We start from the raw sequence: 22,999 nt of genomic DNA on the forward strand, positions 1-22,999 counted from the left end.
GTGATCATGCAAACACATTTGAGTTATTACTTGATTCTGCCTTTATCAACAAATGGGAAGTGTCCTTTTGGCCACTAATGTTTAGAACTTATCTGCTGTTCTCCTGAAGGAATCCCATTTCCCCCCTCATTTTTTATGGGTTCCCTGCATTGCTCATTCCCGCTCCCGCACACAATCCAGTTCGTCTTTGCTTTATAAACAGGTCATATTTTGAATTCTCCTTTAATGGGACTAAGTGAAACTTTGGTGGCAACCATACTTGATTTGTGGGCTGAAATTGCCTTGGTGGATAATAGGTTGTTCAGGCCTCTCTCGGATATCAATTATAAATGTTCACATTGCTGGCATTTTACCTTTGATAACCTGGTTCCCTCCAGACATTTGGTGCTCTTCCTGCTTGCCCCAGCCAGCATGGCCATACAGGTTGTGAATATTGGGAGTTATAATCCAAAACACTTGGAGGGCACCGGGTTGGTGAAGGCTGCGAACTATGCAGGCTCTTCCTCTTGCTTAGCTATTCTAATGCTAGCTTGCATGCAGTCATTTTATGCATGAACTGGATCACAGCATGCATTTGTGGAATGGCCCGCAAACTGGATTCCAGACGGGTGGATGAAGTTTAATTAGAATGCTTAATTCACTGAGAGAAGCAACATAAAATGCACACTGCAACTTGCTATTGTTAACTGCATTATTTTTAGATGGTGTGCTCTTATGAAAGGAATGGAAGTGAAAATAGCAGATGAAAAATTACTACATTTTTTCCTCTAGTCTTATAATTCTGCAGTATGCCAGGTTATTAAATTTATCAGCAATATACCTTGGTTTCGAAGGATTTTTTTTTCTGAGCCAAGGCAAGCAAAGTGAACTTTCGGGAACTGGGACTGTATATCTATATCTGCCAATCTGCTTGCATGTATAAAAGAGCATTTTGCTTCTGTGGATGTGCAATGGGCTCAAATGCCACTTTTGCAAACCAATATTTTCTTAGGAGTCATAATAATCCACCTATCTTCTTATAACCTTACAATTCGTTTTGGTTCAAGTGTTTGATTGGCCCTGTAATTCTCTTTCCATAGCACAGGATAGGAGCCAATGTTCCTTGCTCCACAACAATACATAACATATTGTGTGTGTGCTTAATTTCCTTCTGCAAAATATTTTCAAATATGTAAAAACATGTAATATGCCATTTTGAAAGGTTAAAAAAGAATCACATTTATTCTTAACAGATGCAGAGAAGAAGGAAGGGAGAAAAAGACAGAGTAAAACATCTGTTGTCTCTCAACATTTTTTCTCCAGGTGTAGTAGTAATAATAAGTTCCATCTGTCTGCAAACTGTTGCCAGTCGGACCTCTTCATGCATTAGCTTCCAAGTGAACTGCTTGCTTGTCCAAGGTGGGAAGGGACTCATCCTCTTTGTCACCAGAGTAAGAGTAATACAGTCATACCTTGGTTCTTGAACACCTTGGTACTCACACGTTTTGGCTCCTGAATGTGGCAAACCTGGAAGTAACTGTTTCAGTTTGAGGACATTGTTCAGAAGCCAAACATCCGACGCAGCTGCTGCTTGACTGCAGGAAACTCCTGCAGCCAATCGGAAGCCACGCCTTGGTTTTCGAACATTTTCTGGAGTTGAACGCACACCCGGAATGGATTAAGTTCAAGAACCAAGGTATCACTGTACCAAGTTGTATAAGCATGTGAACTGGCCCATCAGATAAAAGATCTCAGGTTGTCATTAGTTATTGTCAGTCCTTTGGTGAATTTCAACGTCCAGGTACCCTGTGCCCACCACCCTGTTGGTCACTGCTGACCAAAAGACCACTCAAGATGACATTGTATGGTTCAATTTAGGCCACAACCTTATTGATCACAACCATAAGAGGTTTGGCAAAGGCATTGGGTAACAACCGGCCAGTGTGGTATAGTGGTTAAGAGCGGTGGACTCATAATCTGGTGAATCGGGTTCACGTCTCCGCTCCTCCACATGCAGCTGCTGGGTGACCTTGGGCTAGTCACACTTCTCTGAAGTCTCTCAGCCCCACTTACCTCACAGAGTGTTTGTTGTAGGGGAGGAAGGGAAAAGGAGAATGTTAGCCACTTTGAGACTCCTTCGGGTAGTGATAAAGCGGGATATCAAATCCAAGTCATGCCCAACTGGTGGATGATTAACCCAGGGGTCAGACAAATGTTGAGGAGGCCCTACGACATGCATAAAATAGGTGCCACCTCACAAGAACAACCAACTCAATAAGTGCTATGGCTCTAGCCTGGGTGTCTGGACAGAAACATCTCCTCCATGATCCCTTTAATGGGAAACCCCTATTCCCTTGGAGGGGCAGGCAGAGACTTATATCATCCCCTCCAACAACTTGTTTTCACCCAATGTCTTCCCTCCCAGAGCTGTAACAATTGCTATGAGAAAGGCAAAAAACAAAAAACAAAAACAAAACAAAACCCCAGGTCGGCCAACTGCTCCCTGGCCCTAAATATGGTGGCCAATTAACTCCACAGCAATGTGTAGTTACAAGAACAGCAACATGGAGGGTAGGTGAGAAATTCAGGAATGACTGCAGTGCCCTGTGAGAGGCAGACCTACTTTTATCCCTACAGGAGCGGACCTGAATGAAGTCTTTGGTGGACCCTGTCAGGTCTACCCCACCCCCCAATTAGGGTTGCCATATTTTGAAGAGCAAACAAGAGGACACATTTGCCAACTTCTCCTTTTAACTATGGATTGTTATGACAGCTCTCATTTTACATCTCCATGAAAAAGAGGATGTGTCCTGGGAAAAGAGGACATATGGCAACCTTACGAATGAGCCCACCTCTGAGCCCAAGATGGGCCATTTTTTCAGGAAGGCCAATTCAAATGACCCAGCCCAGAGGCCGGAAGCGGGGCTAGTCAGAGATTTCAGGAAGCGGGCCCATAACCTGTTGTTGGGATACTGCCAGGGAGATAAGGTCCATCATGGCCCCCAAGCCGGCTGTCGGACGATCCATCGATCCCTGTAGTCACGCAGTATGAGCTTTTAGCGACACGAGTTTCCTGGAAATACCTTGCCACATTCCAGGGCTCGTGCACACTCTTTATCAGCAGATTATGCACAGCAAAAGTCGCACCCAGGTGAGCATTATCTACAGACTTTATTCAGCATTGATCAGAACAAAGAAAGACATGAGAGAAATCGAAAGCAACAGCAAACATAAACATCCTGTGAACAGGACATGCGCAGACTCTGTGACTCACAAAGCCTGCTCCCTTTTAAGGTGGAACGGAAATATCCTAACAATTCAGACATTTCTTGGGTTTTTATATCACACTAAGCCAGACCATGGCATTTTGTGAATGTGCAAGCATACAGAAGACATCATGCTCAGTTTGATCCTTCCTGCTTGTTGTCTACTGTGCCACACTAAGACATGATGTGGCTTAGTATTTTGTCCAGACATCAGCTTGTGGCTTACCTTTAGACAGACTAACCATGTGCTGTTACCCAAGTTTGTCCTATAATTTACAACTGGTGGGGTGTCCAGGAAACTATGAGCTTCAGTTAGGATAACATGCTGATCCATGCCTTGGATTTCAGCAAAAAGGCTGTGTTTTCCTCTCCTGGAGACCACAATTTCATGTATTTGCATAGTTCAGCTTTTGATGATGTGTGAAACAGGTCTATTAAATCTTCTTCTCTCATAGTCCAGGCATTACATTCTGTTCCCACCTCCTACCTGATTGCAAGTTTTCCCCATTCCATTCCCTTGAGTTATTATGGGACTGGCGTTTTAAAACTTTTTACCCTACAGACTTTTCTTTTGTTGTTGGGGGTGGGTGGGCAATTGTGTTTATTCTGGGGTTATCCTGAATCTGCCAGTACTTCTCTCTTGTGTATCAGTTGTTGTATAGTGCTCCAGTTGGAGAACAGCCTTTGCCAAAGGTGTCACAGGCTTTGAAGACACTCGGCCTCAGGACGCAAGGGAGAAATGTGCTGGGAGGAAGGCACGCTTGGCAAATGCACACTGTGATCAGCTCCTGCCCGGAAACCAATGTCCCCGCTGTGGAAGGATGTGTGGATCCAGAATTGGCCTCCACAGTCACTTACAGACTCATTGTTAAACCCGTGTTTATGGAAGACAATCTTACTTGGCTACGAGTGATCGCCAAAGAAGAAGATAGAAGTACAACTCTGAGAAAACCTGAATCAATATTAGCATGCAGACTTTAAAACTTGTTTTTTTATTCAGTTAGTAAAGTATTTATATACTGGCATATCTTCAAATCATCGGGGCAGTGTACAAGAACACAAAAACGTTTAAAAGCAATACAAAGCAGTGGCTAAACTAACTGGTTACCTGAGGGGAGTTTTGAAAGATGACATAGGCCTCTTGCAGGTTAATATTGAATATATACTAGAACAGGGCTTTGAACCTTGTTTCGAATCTTGCCTCCACTACAGAAACTTGAAATTGCACCCCTGCTGGTGACACAGGGCGTTGCATCAGCCATGTGGAGAGTCATAGCCCTGTAAAGGAGAGAGACATCAAAGCAAAAATAATCCTTTCTCTCTGGTGCAAGTTCTGGTTAAATATACACCTCTTGCAGTTTTAAAGTCTTATGCACTTTGACTTTTTTTTTGGGGGGGGGGGATTCCTTCTCTGATAGAGAATGTGCTACATAGCTGTCCATTAATGCTAATCTTCAGCTAGTGACAAAATGCAAGCATAAATTTTAAAGGACGTTGGCGGGGGAAGAGAGAGAGAGAGACTAATGGATACATGGGGAATGAAGTAGATTCATTTTATTTTCAGTAAGTCATAGGCCAGATCTACTTTTCTGGAGATTAGCTCTGACTATGAATATCTACTGCAGGTAGAGTTAATTCTTTTTTTTTAAAAAAAAACCTAACAACCTGAGAGCATTAATACTTATATAGACATAGATTTAGATTATGCACAGTTTTGACATGTTCTTCTTTGCCTTAACTGGCCTTACTGCTTAAAATAGACTTAACAGAATATTATGGCATGGGAACTAGGTGAGGGAAGATGCAAGGGTGATCCTGACTAGGGGTATTTAGGTAGATTTATGCAATAAGCTACCAACAGGGTGACAGTGTATTTTAGGAGCCAGTGTGCCATACCCAAACATTTCAAACTGTGAAATTTAAATGCATCCTTCCAGCTTTTTAGGATTGCCGTGGAGGGTGCACTCACTTGACACAACTCCTGTGTAGCATGAGCATGTATTTACATCTACTTGTCACATGGGATGCGGGTGGTGCTGTGGGTTAAACCACAGAGCCTAGGGCTTGCCGATCAGAAGGTCGGCAGTTCGAATCCTCGCAAGGGGGTGAGCTCCCGTTGCTCGGTCCCTGCTTCTGCCAACCTAGCAATTTGAAAGCACGTCAAAGTGCAAGTAGTTAAATAGGCACCGCTCCAGCGGGAAGGTAAACGGCATTTCCGTGTGCTGCTCTGGTTCACCAGAAGCGGCTTAGTCATGCTGGCCACGTGACCTGGAAGCTGTACGCTGGCTCCCTCGGCCAATAAAGCGAGATTAGCGCCGCAACCCCAGAGTCGGCCACGACTGGACCTAATGGTCATAGGTCCCTTTACCTTTACTTGTCACATGCCTACTTTATGCTTTCAGGTGCAGTGGCGTAGCGTGGGGGGTGCAGGGGGGGCCGGCCGCACTGGGCACAACATTTGGGGGTTAGGGTTAGGGGGTGCAAATCCACGGGTTAGGGGGCACAAATCCACGGGTTAGGGGGCGCAAATTACTTGCCTTGCCCCGGGTCCTGACAACCCACGCTACGCCACTGTTCAGGTGCATCACCAAGGCATCCCCACCCCATGCTTTTCTGATGGCATGGGAGCTGCTGCAGCACTGCCAATTCTTTCGCTGCCAGGGTAACATGGGGCAGCCTCAGCCACTGACATGCCAATGCAGAGTGGCTACAAGTACCACATGGCACAGACAGTCCTCTACTTCAAAGTATCCTCTCTGTTTGAAGGACCATCCAATCCAAATCTGTTTTGAAGCAAAGAACCAAGAACAGGGCCTTGAAGTTGCACACAGAGAGAAGAGTTTTTATGTCAGCCTTCTTAAATGCATCCCTCTCATTTGAATTGTCCGGAAGGTTGCCAAACATCCCCTTCCAGAATAGACTTTGCTCTTGTGGTATGATTACACCAGATACAATATACCATAAAAGTTTGGACTGCCCTTTCTTCAACATTATTCGGAAAGACCGACTCACAGTCCCTTTGAAGCTTAAAGTATCTACTTGCAAAGGATTTGTAATCCAGTATCTGTTGAGGGATGATATACCCGGAACTACTGAGATTGTTTTAGGATATTTAGTGGAGATTTTTAAAGTCAAATTTAAAACAACTTAATGGTGGCTACTGAATCTTTAACATGTTTTATGTGTTTAAAATATCTGGATTACCAATGTTTTATGGTTGGTTGGGTTTTCCCCCTCTTTTCTCTCTCTCTTTTATGATTTTATTGTCTAAATTATGCCAATAAAGGCTGAATGAATGAAAGGATGTATGAGTAGACAGAGTGGTCACAGGTCATTCAATCATCACCATGTGTGATGGATTCTATTTCTTTGCAAATTATAGTAGGTACTTTAAAATGTGTAGCTATATATAGCATATGTGAATTTTATGTGCACCTGTGACCTCTTCTTGCATGCATGAGGCATAATTGGCCACTCTGTGCCAGCACAAATGTTCTTGAAATTGGGATGCTGGCATAAAGAGAAGTCACAACTTGAGCTCCGACTTGGCCAGGTTCACAGTGTTGTTGCTGACATATGAAGTCCAGAGCGACTTGCGACCTAGCTATCCAAGAGAATGTGTTGCCCCTTACAAACCTGTCCCTTCAGGTATACCTCGGGGAGGTCACTTCAGTGCTGCAAATGCAGCTGTTTGACTTCACCGTTGGAGGCATATTCCATTGTCTCTCAAGACAGACAACAAGAGATCAGGACTTCCTTGTTCTTCAATCATCTGCACATATATATCTTGCGGCAATGGGGGGTATTATTTGCTGTGGCATCGCCTCACCCCTGAAGGATGACAGGCTTCAATCTTAGTTGTATTTCAGGGCTTGTTGATGAAGACGCTTCCCTCAGGTACCTCAGGTTACAGAAGCTTCAGGTTGCAGACTCTGCTAACCCAGAAATAGTATCTCGGGTTAAGAACTTTGCTTCAGGATGAGAACAGAAATTGTGCGATGGCTGCGCAGCAGCGGCGGGAGGCCCCATTAGCTAAAGTGATACCTCAGGTTAAGAATAGTTTCAGGTTAAGAATGGACCTCCAGAACGAATTAAGTTCTTAACCCGAGGTACCACTGTATAGTCAACAAAACACCTGCTGATTTAAATGGCCAGTTTTAAGTGATTTTTATACAGTTGTACCTTGGTTTTCGAACAGCCTAGTTCTCAAATGTTTGGCTCCCAAACAATCGAAACCCAGAAGTGACTGTTCCCGTTTTCAAACGTTCCTTTGGAAACCAAACATCCAATGGGGCTTCTGAAGCTTCTGATTGGCTGCAGGAGCTTCCAGCAGCCAAACAGAAGTCACACTTTGGTTTTTGAACACTTTGGAAGTCGAACGGACTTCTGGAACGGATTCCATTCGACTTCCAAGGTACGACTATGTTGATATGCTTTCTTCTGTGGATTGTCACTATAATTTTAGTTCCTTGTTTTGCTAATGTACCTTGTACACTGACCAGAAATTTTATACTGAAGGCAGCAAATAAATATTTGAAATCAATCGATCATATCAGTGAACTACATGATCTCTCAAATTTGCCAGCTAGCTTTTCACACACATACACAAACACACAACTCACTCCACACAATCTCTGAGCAAATTAAGATGATGGGTGACTGGGAGCCTCACCACAACCATGTTCTTTAGCATGCAAAGCAGCATTGTAAATAGTAAAAAATTTACTTTTTTTTTTTAAAGGAAGAGAAGACACATAAGATTTGAGACCCAGTGCAAAAGCTTCTGACAGTATCTTTGCATCTAATTTTTTTGTACAGGATTACAACCTTGAATCTTTTCCAGCTTTTATGAATATGCTGGTTCAAAGGAGAATGATTTATGCATATATTTCTCTTAAGGAGTGTCTGCCTCTACAGACACAGAGAGACTTTTCTGCAGAGCCCTGAGAAATAAGAATTGAAAACTGAATGATGATCTGGAGTACTGTAGAAATAATCCTATTAAAGGTTTGCTACCTATACATATTCAGACCAGTTCAGAAGTCTGTGCTTTGAGTAACAGAGATCAGGATGCCAGAGCCGGTTTAAATTGGATAGAAGAGAAGGAGAAGACGAAAGATCATGTGGATAAAATTACAAAATTGTATTTGTCTGTCGCCTTAAATTATGTTTGTGGTGCAGCCAGATGCTTGAAACCCTTCATGTTTTTGCAGTCCTAGGAATACCATAAAACAGGGTGTATCAAGATGTGAAAGCCTTGTGTTTACAACAGAAAGTTCTTCTTAAACAATTCCCCCACCCCCCAATTGCCTTGTACTTTTCAAAGCCCAGATCCAATGACAAGGAGTTCCTGCTTATGTGCAAGCCAGTTTTCTTTTTAATGTATTAGAAAGAATTTTCTTTAACATTGCTATGGATACTTAACCCTTTATTCGCCAAAATATTGTAGGGATTGTGATGCAGTTCCAAGGAAAAAGGATATTGCTGTAATGTGTGAGTGTGTATGTGTGTAAATGAGACAATTGACATTACCGCTGGGTTATAGAAATTGCAATTTGTCTTTCTCTGCATCTTGTCGTAGGATAACAACACTAGCTAAATTCTCATTTAAATCAATCCTTTCTTCAAAAGTCACTTACCTTTAAGCCACGCTAATGATACATTCTTTGGCTACCCTTGAAACCTCTCCCTGAAATCGACCATTTCCCATACACACCACGGTTTAACAATTGAAGCCCTTCGTTCAAAAGTCTTAGTGTTTCTCTGAACACACACAAAAAAGGGAAACATTAAGCATGTTAAATGAATCTAAATTAGGCATTATAGTGGCATGTCAGAGCAGGCAGGGTTATGTTAATAATGTATTGACCCACCTGAAGGTGAACAGTAGTTTCCTGATGAAATTCCCATCAAGGTTTCTTTCTTGCTTCCTCCTTCAAGGTTTATGATTTTAAATCCTTTGGTGCCATCTTGTGGTCTGCATAACAGTTTTTGAGAGGAACATGTTTTGAGGAGTATGTAACTATCGAATTCTTTTTTAAAAAAAATATGTCATCTGTAACGTATCATAGGATGGGAGATGTGCCATATTGTAAAATTTCCCAAAATATGAAATGACTAAGATGATGACTCCAGGAAAAATATAGAAATCAATAGGAGTCTCTCAGGCCTGATTCAAGCATCATCTTTGTGATGTGTTTGCCTCTCATTGTGGTTGGCTCCCACATTGCCTCTATACCACTTGACTTTTTGCATCGTGTGGATTGTCAGAGTTGCCTAGGCAACGCCCACAACAATGGCAGCAAAGAGCACTAGAGTGGGACCAGTGGGATGGGCAATACGTGCATGATTCCACTGACAATGGGATGATAAAGGAGTCATTTTGGACTCACAGCTGTCCATGGAGGCACAGGTCAATCTGTAACTGGCTATATTACAGTAGTGCTACTGATTTTAATATGATTGATCTCATATATCCGTATGAAGAAGTTAAAGCTGGAGAAAAGGACATCCTAATTGCTTTATGTTAATTGCAGATAAGAGTGTTTTACAGTTGCTTTGCCTGCTTGGTCCTTATCTTTAGCAATAGGCCTATGCTGTGTATAATGCAGGACTCATAATTAATGTTCATAAGAACATAAGAAGAGGCATGGTGGGTCAAGCCAGAGGCCCATCTAGTCCAACATTTCCTTGCCACAGTGGACAACCAGGTACTCATGAGAAGCCTACAAACCATGCATGCTCCTTCTGATCTCATCTCATTACAAAAGTTTGCAATGTAATTCCACATCAGGTGGAAAATGTCGACTGTTCTTAATCAGGCTAGTGGGACATTATGAATCTGAAACATGAGTTCCAGTCCCAAAGCTAAAATTTGAATTTCTAACCTCATGCTCTCTCAAAAACCTGGTGATAAATAGTTATATAGATTAGATTACAAACCTTCACCGTGGGGATCACTGAACTTTTGTGCTTGTAATATATTGTGACGCACAAACTAAATAACTGTAGTATACATTTTTTTAAAAAAAGGTAAAGAAGGTATGTGTCTTTTCCTTTAGTTTTTTTTGGGGATGTGACTTTTCTTGGTGAATCAGTCTTCCAAATGGAAGAGAAAACTAGCAACTTTCAGTCCCTTACTTCACCAGATATGTAGGTTAAATACATTCTAGGCAAATCAGCCTAGACCATCCTCTTTCAAAGGTCATCTGTGTTGCTTGTTCTAGAGTTTAATTCTTCAGTGTCTGTTGAAACCTCTACAAAAGTCTTGTGCATGGGTCATCAAACTGAGGGCTGTATGTCAGAAGGACGTATGGTAGGGAAAATGTTGACTTCTGAAAAGAATTAAAAAAGACTGAATTCCTTCATTTCATCTCTACTCTCAGATATTCTGCAACTATAATTCCCAGTATTTTTTCTTGTTGGCATGGGACATATTTGTAGAAATATATAGGTTAAAATACTCTGCTACATACCCCCTGCTTGGATCTAGCTGTGCTTAATGAAGCGTTCTCAGAATGATGTACATATCAACCCTGTAATATAATGATTCCTTGCTATATCACCGTTCCTGAAACCAAGGAACCAAGTTTCTCTTTTCTGTGAAAATTGTTTGCAAAAGTCTAATCGCCAGGACTCTCTCTGACCCGTTCAATTTGAAGGGCACATAAATATCCATTGAAGGGAAAACGCTAGGAAACTTCATTTGTTTCAGAAATCTCTCAATGTTTGTGGATGTTGCTTTCCCTTATTACAGCTGACTGCTTAGCCAGAGGCTACACATACAGAAAGCCAAACAGGAATAAACCAATATTAACATGCAGATGCTTGCTAGTAAATGTGATATGATACAACATCTGGCATTTCAACTTAACATGGGATTTTCAGTTTATAGGTTACATTTTCTCACCCCGGCAAAGTTCTCTTGACAAAATATGACCCTAATTCCTGTTTATCTTCCAAGCCTTCAGAAATATGCATATGTATATAGCTCTGTGTGAGAGAGCTGGAAACTGGTTTATAGACTCCCAGTAAATGAAGCTTGCATTCTGCAAGCATAGATGCATAGAGTTTGGATACTACTGGAAATTCAGCCTCCTCCAAATCCAACAAAATATGGCAACAATGCATCTCATGTTAAGGTTTGACTTGCTCTGTGCTAGAATACTGACTGCTATTTTGTGGTAATCTTTATGCTTCTGAAGGGTGTGTGTGTGTGTGTGTGTGTGTGTGTGTGTGTGTATCTCCCATATTCAGACTCTTGAAAGAACCAATGCGTCTTGGGTTATTTTAGTATTCCGGGTAGTGTGGAAGTACCATGATGATTGTAGGGTGTGTTTCTTTCCCACTTATCTTGAAGGCGAAGGTCTGTTAGACTGCTAGCATTAAAGGACATGCCCCCCCCCCCAAAAAAAACCCCACCTATCTGCCTTTAGTTATCCAAATATCATAAAAAAATATGGATGGAATACAGTGGTACCTTGCTTCCTGAATGGCTTGGCGACCGAATGGCATCCATATTAGCCTCATCTCTCCACTACTCCATGGGTGGTGCCATGGTCTAAACTCTCTCCACTACTCCATGGGTGGTGCCATGGTCTAAACCACTGAGCCTCTTGGGCTTGCCGATCAGAAGGTCGGCAGTTCAAATCCCTGCAATGGAGTGAGCTCCCGTTGCTCTGTCCCAACTCCTGCCAACCTAGCAGTTCAAAAGCACGCCAATTCAAGTAGATAAATAGGTATCACTGTGGCGGGAAGATAAACGTTTCCATGCACTCTGGTTTCCATCATGGTGACTGGTTGCACCAGAAGTGGTTTAGTCATGCTGTCCATATGATCCAGAAAGCTGCCAGTGGACAAACTCTTGCTCCCTTGGACTGAAAGTGAGATGAGTGCAGCAACCCCATAGTCGCCTTTGACTGGACTTAACCGTCCAGGGGTCTACTACATTTTTTTTACTTTTACTCCGTAAGTACCCAGGGCACACAGGACAAGTCTATACCTCCCTGCTGCTTTCAGATACCAACCCTGCTGCAAGATACAATGTTGCCAGGTTCTGCATAGCAGCGATCAAAATTCGTCAGATGAAGACCTGTGCCACAAACTGGATTTAATGAACACTCATATCAGAGTGCTTTGTAAATTGATAACCATAGCCCTTTATATACTAACCTTTTATGCTCTTCCACATCCGTTTAATGCTCCTAACCCTTCTTTTAGCTTCATTTTATATATACCTTCTGTTTGAAGAATTTTAACTTTCCAAAATGTTTTACAGATTTTTAATGATTGTACCCCACCCTATTTATGCTGGTCTATGATCATAGTAAAAATTTGATTGATTGATTGATTGATTGGCTCCCGAATGTTGCAAACCTGTTCCAGTTTGCGAATGTTTTTTGGAAGCCGAACATCTGTTTTGGCTGTCAGCATTCTTTCTGGGGCCAATCGGCCAATCAGAAGCCATGCCTTGGTTTGTGAATGTTTTGGAAGTCGAATGGACTTCCAGAACGGATTGAGTTCAGGAACCAAGGTACCACTGTATGCTGCTTTCAATCTAGATTGATTTTAGGTGGACACAGTTGAAAACCCTCCTCTGTTAGGTTATCCATGCCTTTTCCTCTTTGCAGTTGCCCCGAGTGAAGAACGAAGAAAGTGGCGATTGCTATCGTAGTCTACACCCAACCACAACATCTTTGGGCAGATACACACCCCCATTGCCAGAACCACCCGCATCTGTTTTCAAATGGACACACTGCAGGGTAATGCAGAAGCAATGCAGTGAACCTTCTCCCCACCGCTGCCCCAATAACTAAATGAGTTTCCCAATAAGCATTCTTTAGAGGGAGGGAGGGAAGATACAATGGAATTAGATTGGGTGTGGGTAACCTAGAAGCAGGATGCGGTTGGCGCTGTGGGTTAAACCACAGAGCCTAGGACTTGCTGATCAGAAGGTTGACGGTTCGAATCCCCGTGACGGAGTGAGCTCCTGTTGCTCAGTCGCTGCTCCTGCCCACCTAGCAGTTCAAAAGCACGTCAAAGTGCAAGTAGATAAATAGGTACCGCTCTGGCGGGAAGGTAAACGGCATTTCTGTGTGCTGCTCTGGTTCGCCAGAAGCGGCTTAGTCATGCTGGCCACATGACCCGTAAGCTGTGCCCCGGCTCCCTCGGCTAGTAAAGCAAGATGAGCGCCGCAACCCCAGAGTCGTCTGTGACTGGACCTAATGGTCAGGGGTCCCTTTACCCTTTACCTAACCTAGAAGCAAAATACCAAGTCCTTGACCTCCATTGATTCTGGAATAAAATGTGTCTATGTAGCCACAGGTTGTTACTGTATCATTCTGAGTCCTTTCAAGTTGGGAATGGACAAAGTGAAGCAAGTGATTTTACAACAGAATTCCCTTGATGCTACGATCGACATGCAAGCCTGACCTGAAAGCTTTTACAGGACTCGGGTAGTGCCACATGGCCCTGTTACAGGCTTTCCATTTCATTTTCTGTATTTATTTTATAATCAGGCTTTCTGCTGTGCCATATGCGCTACATGCCTTACCAAACATCCCGCTTGTCAGTAATATTTGCGGCTAGGCTGAAACAGAATCAGATTTTTACATATGGAGCCCCTTTGGGAAGAAAGGAGTTTACAAAGCCCAGATGTCATCAAACAGCAATCCCGGGGCACATTTAGTTCCCCTGGTGTGATCATGGCTGCCGTCTCAGATATGATTTGATTCTATTTCTTGTGGTCCCAAGCTGCCCAGTGGGAAACTCAGGAAGCTCCGATAGTTCTCTCCATTTTGTTCTCTTAACATTGCTCGCTTGCAAGCGAGTGAGAGAATGAATGAATATACTTATGCAAAGTGAGCCCAGCTCTCTCGCTGGTGATTTCTCTCTTTGACAGCCTCAGCGCCGTATTGTAATGTTCCACAACGCACTGATTCTGCAGACTTTCAGAAACAGAAAAACTAGGAAAGATGTGAGTAATTTGAGGGGCAACTGGCATGTCAGACAGAGATTTTGAGATTTTGAGTCATGTGGTTCATTAACTGTCTTGGCCAGTTATCAAATTATCAAAACAAAAGGTTCCAAAATTAAGCACTGGGGGGGGGGGGCTATTACTTAAGCCATTATCTTTCCAAAGTTATAACAAGACTTAATTAATGGAGGCTAGAGTACGGGGTTGCTGGTGTGTTTCCCAAAATTTTAACAAGCAGAAAACCTCATCCGCTCCCCCAATTAGTAAGAGCCAAACAAAAAGAGTTATAGCTAAGTAAGGCTATGTGTTGAATGGGAGTGTAATGTGAAAAGCACACAAACCAAGCCTTATGAGGAAGAGTTGGAAGAGTTTGGTATGTTTAGCCTGGAGAAGAGAGACTGAGGGGTGATGTGATAGCCATCTTAAAATGTCTGAAGGGCTGTCACATGGAAGATGGAGCAAGTGTGCTTTCTGCTGCTTCAAAGGGTTGTTTTGTTGTTGTTTAGTCGTTTAGTTGTGTCTGACTCTTCGTGACCCCATGGACCAGAGCACGCCAGGCACTCCTATCTTCCACTGCCTCCCACAGTTTGGTCAAACTCATGCTGGTAGCTTTGAGAACACTGTCCAACCATCTCGTCCTCTGTCGTCCCCTTCTCCTTGTGCCCTCAATCTTTCCCAACATCAGGGTCTTTTCCAGGGAGTCTTCTCTTCTCATGAGGTGGCCAAATTATTGGAGCATCAGAAGGTAGGCCTAGACTAATGGATTTCAATTACAAGATAGGAGATTCCAGCTAAACATTAGGAAGAACTTTCTGACAGTAAGAGTTGTTTGACAGTGGAACAGACTCCCTCGGAAGGCTGTGGACTTTCCTTCCTTGGAGGTTTTTGAAACAGAGGTTGGATGGCCATCTGTCAGGGTATCTTTAGCTGTGATTCCTGCACTACAGATCCCTTCCAACTCTGCAGTTATGTGATTCCATGAGGAACAGTGTGGTGTGAAATATTGCTGGAGTTGGGCTTTAAATGGGGGAACTGATGTCAAAGTCCAGCATTTGCACAATATCTCACCATGCTTGATTTTTTTTTAAATAGGAAGAAAGGATCAGAATAGGGCTGACAGAAATTGTAATAGCAAAGTGCAATAGCTGGACTCTGCATGAAGAACAAGAGCTAGGAACAATTTGTAAAAGCTGGCAATTATTTAAATGGAGAATTGTGTCACTTGCTAAAATTGGGTATTGGAGAAAATTGTCCTGAAAATATAATGCCAATGTTTGGGAAGGCAAAAATATCTGAGGGTGAAATGTACATCCATATGAGGGAGTATGAATGGGGAAAACTGTGAAAAAGCCAAGTTTGTTCTTTTGAATAGGGAATGATATGCAATCAAGTTAATTATGCATGCAGTATGTAACATGTGTAGAAACCATTCTGGAACTGCAAAAATCATACCATTGTGAAAATCAATTATCCTTTTGGTGGATAGCGGTTCTGAACATTGCCAATATTCATGAGATCAGAATCGTTGAATAAAATAGTGGGAAGGTTTGGTACTTCCCTATGGTGCAGGGTGTTTGTCAAACATGGATGGGGGAGAATTTCAATTCAGTTTGCATTTAAAAGCAAACTTTCCAAATTGGCATTTTCCAAAACAGCATGCAAACCAAAACACTGCTATCACTCAAAATTTACTCTTATCTGTCTATTGCAGTACACTTCTCCAGCCAAGCCATTTACAAAAATAAAAAATGCATATATTATGGTAAGCGTACAGATAAGTATGTTGGTGAAAATAGCATACAAAAAAGCAATATATTAGGGGAAATCGCTTTGCAAAAATGTGTATTCTAAGCAAAATTGTGTATTCAAACATGTATAGTTGTGGAAATTCACACAAAATGTTGGTGGCTGTTCATGAGGACTTAAAAAATAGTGAAGTGGTGTAGAAATGTGGAGAACTAAACTGAAAATTGGAAGAAGAAGAAAGAGAAACAGAGAGAAACCAGAATTGGTGTATTTGGCCATCCCTATCCCTGAGTAGTGCAATTTTTTAATGTTATCATTTATTTATCAGGAATATTTATAAACTGCTAAAGATAGTGCCACAATAATGCACAGCAATGAAAACAATTAAAAACAGATGAACTTTTCTAAAACACACACACACACACACACACACACACACACACACAATCAAACAGTGCCCACAAGTCAAGTCACTCTTCCAGGAAAGCCTGTAAAAATAAAATGGCTTTTTAAAACATTTAACGAGATGTAGGTATCTGGTCCATGGGGTCACAAAGAGTCGGACACGACTAATCAACTAAATAACAACAAAGGTATCGATGAGGAGGAGGACATATTTTTGTACCCCTCCCAACTGACTGGGTTGTCCCAGCCAGTCTGGGCAGCTTCCAACAGAATATACTTAAACACAACATAACTTCATCCACTAAAACCTTTCCGATCAAGGACGGCCTTCAGGTCTGATGGGAGGGCATTCCACCCATCCACTCAGTAGGGTGGGTGCCACTACTGAGAAGGCCCTCTGCTTGGTTTCCTGTAACCTCACTTCTCACAGGGAGGGAACCGCCAGAAGGGCCTCGGAGCTGGACCTGAGGCTGAGTGATGGGGGTGGAGATGCTCCTTCAGGTATACAGGACCAAAGCCATTTAGGACTTGAAAGGTCAGCAACAACACTTTGAATTGTGCTTAGAAATGTACTGGGAACCAACATAGGTATTTTACGAGAATTGGGCCTTTATAATTTCAATCAGATACATGTTCTACAGGGCATGTGCCATTGCACTGGAGGATCAAGTTTTAACTACCATGGACTGAACCTCCAGCACACGTAGCACCTAAAGAGACTGTAAATGACCATGGTGCTTAGCAAATATATTCTTCTTCTTCTTTGGCGATCACTCGTAGCCCAGTAAGATTGTCTACCATGAACACGGTCTTAACAGTGAGTCTGTAAGTGACTGTGGAGGCCAATTCTGGATCCACATGTTCTTCCACAGTGGGGTCATAGGTTTCCAGATGGGAGTTGATCACAGTGAGGGTTTGCCAAGTGTGTCTTCCTCTTAGCACGTTTCTCCCTTTCTTGCTGAGTTTGAGCATCTTCAAAGTCCATGATACCTTTGGTAAAAGCTGTTCTCCAACTGGAGCGCTCATAGGCCAGTGTTTTCCAATTGTCAGTGTTATCCTACTTTTTTTTTTTTTAAATGTGCCTTGTGAGAGTCTTTAAACCTCTCTTGTTGAACACCAGCATTACGCTTTCCATTTTTGAGTTCGGAATACAGTAGTTGCTCGGGAAGACAATAATCAGGCATCTGAACAACATGACCAGTTCAAAGACTAGGCAAATATACAGGGAGTAAGATGTTCGCTGAGATATCCTGATCCCAAGTTGCTCAGGGCTTTAGACAGTAACACTGCGTGTTGCACTGCAAGCTGTTGTGACTAATGTGATGTTGAAAGTAGGTTTGCAAGGGGAGACACACAATTTGCAGGAATGACCAAGACTACAGTCGTCTGTCAGTCCTCTGTCCATAGCCAAACAGTCTGGATTTAAGGAGTTTTCTCAGCAGTGGACAGGGGCCAACCCTTATTACAAACCATGCCACCACCTTCTAGACTAGCTCCAGCTTCTGAACCAAATGTAAGGGCAGCCCAACATAGAGCACGTTGCAATAATCCAATTGCCAGGTTACCAATTCATGGGTCATGGTTGCTAAGCAATCTTTGTCCAGGAACAGCTGTAGAATCTTGCCAGAGTTCTGTCACAGTTACTGACTTGGAGATGCTATGCATGTTTTGATAAAACTCTTTTCAACGAACAATCAGAATCTTCCAATTATTCTAGACACCTGCTGAATATTGTTACACACTAACATATGGTGACCCGATTTTGTTGGCTTCTTTTTTCTTTTCTTTTCCAATTGATGCTGTTGTTCCCCATAATTAAATATATTTGGTGCAACTTTGTTTCCTTTGCTACTCTTGTTCTGAATAGCTGAGTTTTGTGATTTCTTCCAATAAGTCACTGTGTTTTAGAAAGAGGTGGAGGAAAATCAGCTTTTCTTTGAAATCTAATTGTACTAATCATCTCCTTTTGTAAGCAAATTTGCATTGGTCTGTTTATAATTATTAGGACACGATCCAGCAGACTCTAAGCACTTCTGTGTGCCTTAGAATTTAATGGGAACGGATTACTGAGCTCTCCCTGAAGTTAGGGGGATGAAGTGCCTGAATCATGTCCCTACTTAGCAACTTTGAATTAAATGTGATTTGAAAGGGCTGAGCTACACTCTTAAATTCAAAGTCACCCGTTATACTGAAGACATGACATTCTTCTCGTAATAGTGGCACCACTGATGTATTTATATAGGATAATCTCCTGTGTATTTCAGACTGCATCTCTTCCATGCGTTTGGAACTGTTCCACTTTCCTTTTGACTACACGATATATGTAGGCATTGTACAGGGTTGTACAGTCATGCCCTCGAGCTATATTTCCCGTTGCCCTTAATGGTAAAAGGTACTCCTCAAAAACTTGTAGTTTAAAGTGACAATTTAAACCGCAAGTCTAGCCAAGCAAGCTACCTTTAAACATAATAGGAGTGGATCTTTCGGCAGTCAAATTATACTTAACCCTGCAGGGCATGGGGAAAAGTAGGTAGGCTTTTTGAGCAGCTGATGCTGAATCTCGGTCAAGTGATCTTTATTCCCCCCTACAACCATAATTCCCAAATGCTGGTGTCATAGGGTGGGTTCGGGTGGAGGTGATGTTGACTACACAAGCAGGCTTCAAGTTGCCATGCTGCATTCTGCTTTCAAGTTGTCATCCTGCATTAAAGAACCACCAGGTTATCTTTAAATGGCCAGTGCAAGTGAATAATGCAGCTACCTTAGGCTTGTTGAAAGCTTTGTAGCATTCATGCTGCTCGACTGCTAGTGGTTTGCAGAGATCTCGTAAGGCCTCTTACATAGAGATGGATAAAAGTTAGGTGTTGACATAGAGATGGACTGTCTCCTTTCGAAAACAACAACAGGGCAGACTTTGGTCTTTCCAATTTCCGTTGTGCCCTGTGCAAGGCCAAAATTTGGCATGCCACCTCTCGCCTTCCGTTCTGTTCATTTCATCATGTCATGGATGTGACACCATGTTATGCCCTCGCCCAGTTTGGCAGAGCTGGTCACATTGGTATAAATCCACCTCTGACAACAACAACAACAACAACAACAACAACAACAACAACAACAACAACAATAACAACAATTCTCCCCATCCACACCAACCTGCTAGTAGTAGTATTGCAACAAAAACCCTCTAACAATGAAAAAGCGAAAGAGCATTCACAGATTTGCCATTTTTATGTTCTCTTTTCTCAAGGATCTGCACGTGATGTTGTGAGAGGTGATAACATTGGAGAAGCAAATAATAATAATATATTTATACCCCGCCCATCTGGCTGGGTTTCCCCAGCAACTCTGGGTGACTCTCAACAGAATAATAATAATAATAATAATAATAATAATAATAATAATAAAAAATATAATAATAATAATAATAATAATAATAATAATAATAATAATAATAATAAAAACATCAAACTTTAAAAACAGGGCTGCCTTCAGATGTCTTCTACATGTCAGATAGTTGCTTATTTCCTTGACATCTGATGGGAGGGCGTTCCACAGGGTGGGCACCACTACCAAGAAGGCTTTCTGCCTGGTTCCCTGTAGCTTCACTTCTTGTGGTGAGGGAATTGCCAGAAGGTCCTCAGAGCTGGACCTCAATGTCCAGGCTGAACTGTGGGGGTGGAGATGCTCCTTCAGGTATTAAAGGGGAACCTTGAGTAAAGGAAAGGATTGCTCTGGGGATAAATTGTTAGAGATCGCTAATTGGTGACATGGGTGGTGCTGTGGTCTAAACCAATAAGTCTCTTGGGCTTGCCGATCGGAAGGTGGGAGGTTCAAAACCATGTGATACAGTGAGCTCCCATTGCTCTGTCCCAGCTCCTGATAACCTAGCAGTTTGAAACCATGCTTCCGACTGTGGTGGGAAGGTAAATGGTGTTTCTGTGCACCCTGGCTTCCATCACGGTGTTCAGTTGTGCCAGAAGCGGTTTAGTCATGCTGGCCACACGACCCAGAAATCTGTTTGTGGACGCATGCCAGCTCCCTCGGCCTGAAAGCAGAGATGAGTGCTGCACCCCATAGTCGCCTTTGACTGGACTTAAATATCAAGGGTTCCTTTACTTTTTTACTTGTATAGCCATGCAGAGACCTGATTTTGAATTCTTGGGGGACAAATTACAATGAGACACAATTCCTTCATTTTGTCCCTTTTGCTACAAATGTACATTGAATATACTTCTTTCATACTAGTACATGAGGTTGATAGTAATTAACAGCACAGAGGGCGTTAATTAGTGAATATTCTGCAACATCCTTTGATAGTATAAAGTGCTACATCCATGCTAAAGTCTCTTACAATGATTTCTTTCATCCTTCTGATCCTTTTTTCTGTTTGAAATGCAACTCTTTCCTTGATTACTTCTTTCAAACAAACTTTTACAAAGTTATGATACTTAAAATGCAAATCACTAGATACAGTTAGTATAATTTGCATTAGCATTTAGAGTTGATGTAAAGTCCTAGCTATCTACACCCAGAAACTGACACTCTTTGGTTTCAACAGGCCTGAAGTACTGACTCCTCACCTGTGCATATAGCTCAACATCAGGTAGTCATGCTATAACATATTCTGAGGGTTGCTCAAGAAGGAGGCTGCTTGTTCACCTCACTGTTGGAAAATGTCAATAATAATAATATTATTTGTTACTTATACCCCACCCATCTGGCCTCCCCAACAACTCTGGGTGGCTCCCAAAAGAATATTAAAAACAAACAAATAATCAAACAATAAAAACTTCCCCAAATAACCCTAAAATTACTTTTGGCATAATGAATGAATGTGAGAAATAGACCTTATATTGCAATAGTTGGGACTGCAGCAGCATTGTAATAAATGTAACCTTTCATTGGATCTTTTTTTAAAAAAATAATTTTTATTAAGTTTCTATTTACCAAATTAAACTTATCATACCAATTAGTCCAAATTATATCAATACACATCATAAAGTCCAAATGTTTTCCAAATTATAATTTTTTTGTGGGGGGTACCCATGCTTCGCAATCGGCAGGAGTCCAATCATCTATATTTCTGCTGCTTTCATGTTTACAATGATGTTTTCAGTCCCATCTTCTCAACTCTTTGTCGTTACTCATTTTCCTTTTCAGTCACCTTCGAGTTCTCTTACCTTTCATTGGATCTTGGGGTAGTAGATACTATGCTGATAAATACATTTGACTCAACCCTATTTTGACTAATTGTTAATGGTAGTTGTTACTTTTTGGACCAGGGGGCAGAATGAGTGGCTTGTTGGCTAAGTGGGGGTGAAGCCAGTGAGTTATTTAACATTATGGCAATGATAATATCTTAATGATAAAGATGATTAATGAAAACATTGATTCAGCGACAACTAATATAATTATTGTGTCATTACGGTGAAGTTGTATACAATGGGAAAAAACAGCACAGAAGTTACCTTCCACCCTTAATGTACCTGTCACAGGCCCCTGCCTTGAGCATCTTGAAAATACAACACAAAGGAAACAGAAAGGGAAATAGATTCAATTTGGTTCTCCGGTCCCATACTCGCTAAAAAATATTCCACTGGGTTTTACTTACTTCTGAGTAAAATGAATAGAATTTTGTTAGTAACCACAGCTAAGTCATAGCTTCACGATACAATTAACCATTACATATGTGAGAACATCAGACCTATAAAGAGCAAATGCTACCTTTAGCAACATCTATTTTCATTTAAGCTACAGCTGGCTTATTCCCTGGTACACAGATCTAGAAAACAGAAGCAGAGTGTCATAAGAAATAGACAATGACCAAAGATCTCCAAAGTTCCTTTAAGGAAGAAAAAAAAAAAGGCCATACTGCAAACTGTAAGCTCCTAGACACAAGAGTTGGGGAGTTATAAGAAGCCAAAATGTTTTGGAGGGAAGCAATATTAAAGAATATTATATGTTGACTGATTAACATTCTGCAGCCTTTTAAATGTTTTTTTCTGGAAAGGAGGGTTAATATTTCATTGTTTTTGTTCTAACTATTTATTTGTGCTTTTACCTTGTTATTTTTATATTGTGAACAACCCTAAGATCTTGTGATGAAGGGCAGTATACAATGCTTTTTTTCTGGGGGTACGCAGGGGTATGCATACCCCTAAGCATTTTGTGAATATTTATACTTTTGTCCATTTACTGTATTTATTTTTCCTGATGTGAACTATAAAATGGTGATTTTCTTGAGTCAAAATGAGAGTACCCCTAAAAAAAAAAATAAGGGGGGGGGAGCACTGGCAGTATATAAATATAAATCACCATCATCATCATAATCATCATCAGTTCCAAGTAGTGTAATAGCAAGTTCCCTAATCACTACTCCTCTGGTGCAGTCAGTCAGATATTCACACAAAATGTATTTAAGCTTCTTATGTTTTATAGAAGTAGGGATTGACTTAAGTCAAAATCCCTTCCGTGTTTGATCAAACACACAGGTCAATACACAGCTCCATCTCCCCAACCAATGTAAAATTGGGGATGAAAGTGTGAAACAACTGCACACTTGCCCCATTAACTGGATTACCAATGCTAGGATTTCTGTGTCGTCAACTACCGTTTTTTTTTTTAGAAT

General features: G+C 41.7%; 1 protein-coding gene and 1 long non-coding RNA gene across 7 annotated transcripts in view; one reads left to right on the forward strand and one right to left on the reverse strand.

Moving 5' to 3' along the window:
* CDH10 (cadherin 10) overlaps positions 1–22,999 on the forward strand; it is a 396,021-nt gene that overhangs the window by 270,688 nt on the left and 102,334 nt on the right. The window lies entirely within an intron of this gene.
* LOC310713690 lies at positions 7,943–9,580 on the reverse strand. Its single transcript, XR_014529410.1, has 2 exons — positions 8,885–9,580; positions 7,943–8,188 (listed from the first exon to the last, which is right to left on the reverse strand). It is a non-coding gene; the product is annotated as an uncharacterized lncRNA (long non-coding RNA).

This window comes from Podarcis liolepis (assembly GCF_965112155.1).
Source record: "Podarcis liolepis genome assembly, chromosome: 8".
NCBI lineage: Eukaryota > Metazoa > Chordata > Lepidosauria > Squamata > Lacertidae > Podarcis > Podarcis liolepis.